General features: G+C 37.6%; 1 pseudogene; it reads left to right on the top strand.

Annotated features, from left to right (window-relative positions):
* The first annotated feature begins 1,104 nt into the window (after positions 1–1,104).
* LOC110216701 (armadillo repeat-containing protein 8 pseudogene) lies at positions 1,105–2,221 on the top strand (annotated as a pseudogene).
* The last annotated feature ends 4,560 nt before the right edge of the window (positions 2,222–6,781 follow it).

Raw genomic sequence — 6,781 nt, 5'->3', positions numbered from 1 at the left:
AAAACCAAATCTTTGTCATCAAAAATGTCTCTTCTACATTGAGGATGCATGCACATATAGACATATATATATGTATGTGTGTGTGTGTATACACACACACACACACACAACAACAACAACAACAACAACAACTAAGAATAACTTCCCCAGCAAAGCTAAGGAGAATCTTACAAAAGGAAAATTAGACCTTTGATAAATAGAGGATTTTCAAGCATCACTGATGAAAACACCAGAGCTAAGTAGAAACTTGGAAAAATAAACACAGTAATTAAAAAAAAAGCATTAAAAAGTATGTAATATGTCTGCCTGCTGCACAAACCTCCTGATTCTGTGACTGAGAAATGTAACCTTTGTGAAAAGAAAAATAAATATTTAGTGATATATTGTAATAACAAGAAATACTGCCTTTAACACTGTTGCCCCTTTGAAGATCCTTACTTTTCTTTCACTTTCTTTATTGACAAACTTCAAGGAAGGGAAGACTCAACCATCTCACCATCTACTCACTAAAGCCCTCCCACACCCTGCCCTACCCTACCAAAGATTCTAAGTCAAAGATCCTAAAAGATCTCCTTATTATTAAATCAAATGTACCCTTCATCTGAAGCTGGAATACTGGACTTGGAGGCAGAAAGACCTGGGTTCAAATTCTACCTCTGACATTACTTAGTCATGTGACCATCGGCACTTAATTTTCTGAGCCTCAGTCTGTTATGAAGTTTAAATATGATTACGTATGAAAGATACTTTATAAAACTCAAAGCCAATACTAGGTGTCCCAAAAGTCTCGGTGCAACTTTAAACTACTAAAGAAATTCTATCCATTCTTCAAGGTCCTACTTAAATCCTGAGTCCCAACATTTAAGTTACCTCCACTCATTAATCAATTGAATCACTGAATGTTTGTTTGAGTTACAAAGGAACTCAGGACCTCAAATCCAACCCCCTAAATGAAACATGATGCCTCTATAAAATTTCTGATAATTGAACAGCCAGACTAAAATAAAAGAACTCACTCCTTCCTGAAGTAGCCAATTCTATTTTTGGACAGATATAATAGTTCTTTCTTATATTGAGGTAAAGTCTCTCTCCCAAAGGACCAAGATGGCACATCTGCTGGAGACCTCAATCCATATGAAGGCCCTTTTGGAAGTGACAGGGTCAAATATGACCTGTTCCCCAGAAAGTTCGACAAGGTGTTATAGACATGAAAAATGCTGTAGTTGGAAACAACAAACAGAAGCCAACCTCATTATTTTAGGAGCAGTTCCAAGACTCTTCTAAGTGCTTCAACAAGAAACTTCAAGCACAGAGCTAAAAATTGAATGTGCAGTGGTGTTGGGAAGTCTTGCTATGGGTACTGAAAATGATGTCAGGTATCTCCTGGATTGGCCCATTAATCCTGCCTTACTGCAAGAATTATTATCAGAAGATTTCAAGTTCATTGAAGCTTAACTTTAGATGCTTTTGTACCATTTTTACCAGTCCACTCACTCCGGAGGAGCATAGCACTGCTAGGTAGATCTCATTATACACAAGAATACATTTGCCAGACCTTCTCTTATCACTGCAGAGCACCAGATCACCAAACAATTTTATTTAACCACAGAGCAATACAGAATATTGCTCATCTGCTAACTTCAGTGTCACACAAAGGTCACATGCAAGCATTGAAATGCTACTCAGTTCTAGCCCTTGAAAACCCCCAGGTATCCCTGACACTTGTAAATGTTTTGGTGGATGGAAAATTATTACTCCAGATTTTTGTGAAGATGTTGCAAAGGGATAAGCCCACATTAACAAAATGCTTAACATGTATGTGCAGAGCTGGACCAATTCAGAGAGATGACAATTGTATTGTATTAAAGACTTTGCTTTGTTTGGTTCAAATGTACAATAAGGAGAGATTGCTAGAGGAATGAGTTAAAGGAGCTGAAACACTTGTCTGTTTGAACCAGACACTGAACTACAAAGAATCACTAGCACAACAGATCACCTAATTGCTCTACTTGATCATTACTTCAAGTATCCCAGTTCAGTCAATGCAATCACTGATATCCAAAGACTTGACCATGATTTAAAACCTGCTCATGAACTGTGCCAGGCCGCTTTCAAGCCTCGTGTCTCTTTTGGAGCCAACAATGAAGACCTCTGGAAGAAGGTGAGTCTGGGAGAGGGGTGTCCCTTAATCCTGACAGCCAGCAGGCAGAGAGTGACATAATCCTGAAAGGCATGGTGAAGCGTACTAACAGTGACTGGCTATAACAAAAGAGGGACTAAAAGCATAATTGAAGAATAAATGGGACCCGGATGTAGGTTTTTAGTTTGTTTTGTTTTTAGAAACCTAACATGCTGGAATGACAAATAAGTTGTGTGCTTTTATGTGACATTAATATGGATTCTCATGTTGTACAATTTTTGCATGTATTCTGGTGAAATTACATCTAGCACTGGGAAGCTTCAGACACCTTGAAAAACAACACTAGAATTGTAAATGCAATTTATGGAAATATATTTTTCTGATACCACTGAGAAATTCAAGTCTCCTATTGTACATTGCTCTTCCACATGTGGCCTAGTTACGTTTTAATTTTTTTTTGCTACTGTGCAAGTTTTGTGTGAATAAAAGCTTTGTGGAATGATGATTTTATGGTTTAGTGAGTGGTCATCTGAGGTTTTAAGCTCCTGACCAATGTTCAATGGTATGTTTAGCACCTTCATGTTATTGCTACAACCTAGCCCTACATGAGCCTCACTTTCTTTATTAGTCCTGGACAAGGAGAAAAGTATAATATGAAGCTTTGGCTTGGCTCCGTAAGCAAGAAGGGTAGAGGGAATCTGATGTACCCTCTGTGCGGAGCCTCTGTAGTCACCAGGGAGAAAAACCAAATGTTCTCTCCTTATCATCCATATAAAGGACCCAGAATCAGGGAGTTTTTATTGAATTTGGAAGTTTTTTGGCTATACTCATCCAGAGGACTTTGACTCACTACTATAAGATAAATTTAAAAACATACTGAAAAGTCACATGATTCAAAGGTATACTATTACCCTTATATTTATAGTGAGGAATACTCTCACCAGAATATGGTCAAAACAAAAGAATGCAATGAGGCCATATGGGGGCCATCTGGAAAAAAAAAATAAAACAGTAATAGTATTAGACACAACTAGCATGCTTTGTTTTCTATGCACCTTCATTTGCCCATTAACAAAATGTTTCTAAATAGAAGAGTGCTTAAAAGGCAATCTGAAAAAAAAAATAGTTTTGCATCTCCAAACACCATCAGGCAAAAGTGTCACTTTAAACTTAACTCAGTGATAACATCTGATGCTGTCTATGTCGAAATTTGATTTGATTTATGAATGTTGACACTTTGTCTTACATGCAATTAGGATAAATGATCTTGTATTCCAAAGCAAGGGCCTTCTGTGACACTCTGATGTAGATTAGAAATTTGTCAATACTTCAAGTGTCTGCAATTTCATTATTGGTCAAAAATTTAAAAACCCTCAAATTTCTCAATTTTAATGTGGGGAATGTTGAGGAAATTTATAAGTGTATTAAACCTATGAGATCTGATAAACTGGGATGCTGCTTGGAAACTGGAGAATTATTTTGCCCATTGATAAACCTTCAAAAAAGTTTTTTCAGGGAAATGCTATGGGCTAAAAGGGAGATAGACGGGCCACTAGAAAAAGAAGGTGCCCTTTTTGTACTTGTGTATAATTTTTCATTTTCTTAATAAAACCCTATTTTGAAGTTATTGATTTAAAAAAAATCTCTCTCCCTTATAGCTCCTATTCATCCCAGTTCTATCCTTCAGGGCCAACCAGAATGAGTCAAACCCTTCTTTTCCATGACTGCTTAATGTTCTTATTATATTCAGTTGTGTATCCCATTTCCACGTCTTTGCACAGGCTCTCCCCAATGCCTAAAGTATACTCCTTCCTGACACCTGCCTCTGAGAATCCTTTATGTTTTTGTTGTTGTGTCCAACTCTTCATAACCTCATTTGGGTGTTTGTTTGTTTTTTGGGCAAAGATACTAGAGTGGCTTACCATTTCCTTCTCCAGCTCATTTGACAGATGAAGAAACTGAGGCAAACAGTGTTATGTGACTTGCCCAGGGTCACACAGCTAGTAAAGGTCTGAAGTTGGATTTGAACTCAGGTCTTCCTGACTCTAGGCCCAGCACTCTATCCACTGGGCCACCTAGATGCCCTCGTTCCCTTCAAATCTCAAGTGCTACTTCCTGTGTGAGATTTAATTGTATTCCCTTTCCCTATGTCCCAGAAATTACTGTCCATTTATTTATAAATATTTTGTATTTACTGATCTGTGTTCATGTTGTTTCCCCCAGACCCTCCCAATTCAATGAATTGGCAAGTAGGTGGCATTTATTAGCTGTGTGACCCTCAGCAAGTCATTGAATCTCTTTCTTAGTCTCCTCATCTGTAAAGAGGGAATAATCAGAGCACCTACTTCACAGAATTGTAGTAAGGATCAAATGAGGACACACATGAAAAGTACGTTGCAAACCTTAAAGCTTTTATAAACACCAGCTGTTCTGTTAACTAAAGAGAGACTATTTCACATTTGTCTCTGTATTCCCAGCACCCAGCACAGAGCCTGGCACATAGTAGGTGCTTAATAAATGTTTACTGAATGAACAAAAAACTCACATTCATAAAGTATTTTAATGTTCATACTTTACATTTGTCAAATGGGGATAAGGATATTTGCCTTACATCCCTCATAGAGCCATTGTGAGGATCAAACGGGATATATTTATGTGAAACCCTGGAAACAAGAAAGCATGTTATGAATTTAAAGCTCCTAGTGTTTTGATTATTCCTTTCTCTTTTGTCCCCTAATATAAATGAAAGTTCTTCACAAATAATTTCCTTAGCACTTCCCAGCTAGCACCAGTAGGTGGCAAACGTTTCCAAACTATAGCAATGCCCTCCCCTGAGATGCCACTGAGACTACGGCTTGCATTTCAACCCTGTGCTGTCAGACAGCATTTTCTAAAACTGACATTTGGGGCTTTTCTGAAGTCATAATTTAAAGAAGAATAATGAAGCCCCCCACCCACCCCCAAAAAACTCTTAGGACAATCTGAAACATGAATTTTCTTGATAGAAGTTTAATTACTAGTATCCTTAAGCATCACAACCATCCACCTTAAGCTGAGAATCAGGTCTGGAAAGTGGAGCAGCCTATCACGGCCCACATCCCCATCTCCATGACAACATTCTAAGCTGCCTACACAATTAAAGGAACAGTGGTGTTTTGCAAGGGGCGGTAGGATGGGGAGGGTAGAATAAAGAGGAATGCTGGCTGTGGTCCATTTTAAGATGTGAAGAGGGAAGTTAAAAATAATTCTAATTAGTGAGATTGAGGGATGGAAAAAATAGATTAAAAATACTTTACAACATCTTCTCCTCCATTAGCAAACAAAAAAGGTATTTTTTTTCAGATTGGTATTCCTACATTTTCTCTATATTCTGCCCTTTTTTTTGACAACAGCTACTTCAAGGCTGGCATGCTCATCAACTCTCACTTGTTCACCCTTTAAACGATATTTATAGAGGAAAAAAATCTATTTTTATTCCTGCTAATGAGGCACATACCACCTGTCTATGTTTCTTTCACTCAGATAGTATATGGGCAATTGTGGGAGTCCCTCTGTAACCCAGAATATCCTTGGCTCCAAGAATTCTGTTCTCTATAATGAAACTATACATTTGCAGGTTGTTTTACAGTTTGCAAAATGCTTTAATATGCATTACCTCATTTGATCCTCAGAACAACTTTCTTAGGTAACCCAAAAATGGTAAAAATCATTCCTATTTTCAGATAAAGAAACTAAGGGTTAAATAAGAGATGTGACTTCTTGTACACATAGCAGAGTTAGGACTCGAGTCCAGGACTCCAGATTCATAGTCCAAAGGTTGTTCCACTATCATCATCAGGGGATGCTTGTGGGTTCTTGAACATTAACTGCCTCATTTTCTAAGGAGTCTCTCTTATAGCTAGACAACTTGCAGAGGGTTCTGAGAAACACTACTAATATTAAGCCTATGGTTGAAAAAGAAAGTGGAGCATACAAGGAAAGTTTAAAGGAATCCAAGTTGTTTTTCAATGAAGAAGAGAAAACTAAAGGATGAGTTGATAAAAGTCTTCAGAAAGAAATGAAAATTTCTTTTATAGGGGTGATGACCAGCTATTTTTATTTTTTTTTCAATGAGGAAAGACTAACAGCCAGGTTCCAGGAAAAATAGAAGTGAAAAAATGATAGGAAGAGGAACTACTTATGTAAGAGCATGGCCCTGAATATAAGGAAGTTCTAGGGTTGGGAGGTTAATAATATGGTTGGTATGCATTTTTGTTCTGGAATAGTTGAAAAATAGATTTTCTACATACAAAAAGGTATAAATGTGAGGAAGTAAAAGCATAGACTCCCCAGTCTCTCAAAATTTCTTCCAGCCCTTCGAACCCTTAGTGGCTTCCTGTGGAATAAATCAATTATTGTTTCATTCATCTTGGTTATTCTAACAATCTTGGAGGATCATTATACTTTGAATTTGACTGTGGCCATGGCAATGAAAGTCAATCAGGATGAAGCAGGATTGGCCTTGAGAAGAAGGTGGCTCATGAGATGAGCCTTGAAAGGAACCTTGAAGGGAACTTGGGATTCCAGGATGTTGGGGTGAGGAAAGAGCATTCTATACATGGCAGATTCAAAGAAGCCACTATTAAGATGTGAATATGAGAG

The sequence above is a fragment of the Phascolarctos cinereus genome, unplaced genomic scaffold (genome assembly GCF_003287225.1).
Source record: "Phascolarctos cinereus isolate Bilbo 61053 unplaced genomic scaffold, phaCin_HiC Scaffold_5;HRSCAF=322, whole genome shotgun sequence".
NCBI classification, from domain to species: domain Eukaryota; kingdom Metazoa; phylum Chordata; class Mammalia; order Diprotodontia; family Phascolarctidae; genus Phascolarctos; species Phascolarctos cinereus.
Note: the sequence above shows the minus strand (reverse complement) of the source record. Positions and strands in the feature narration are given on the sequence as shown.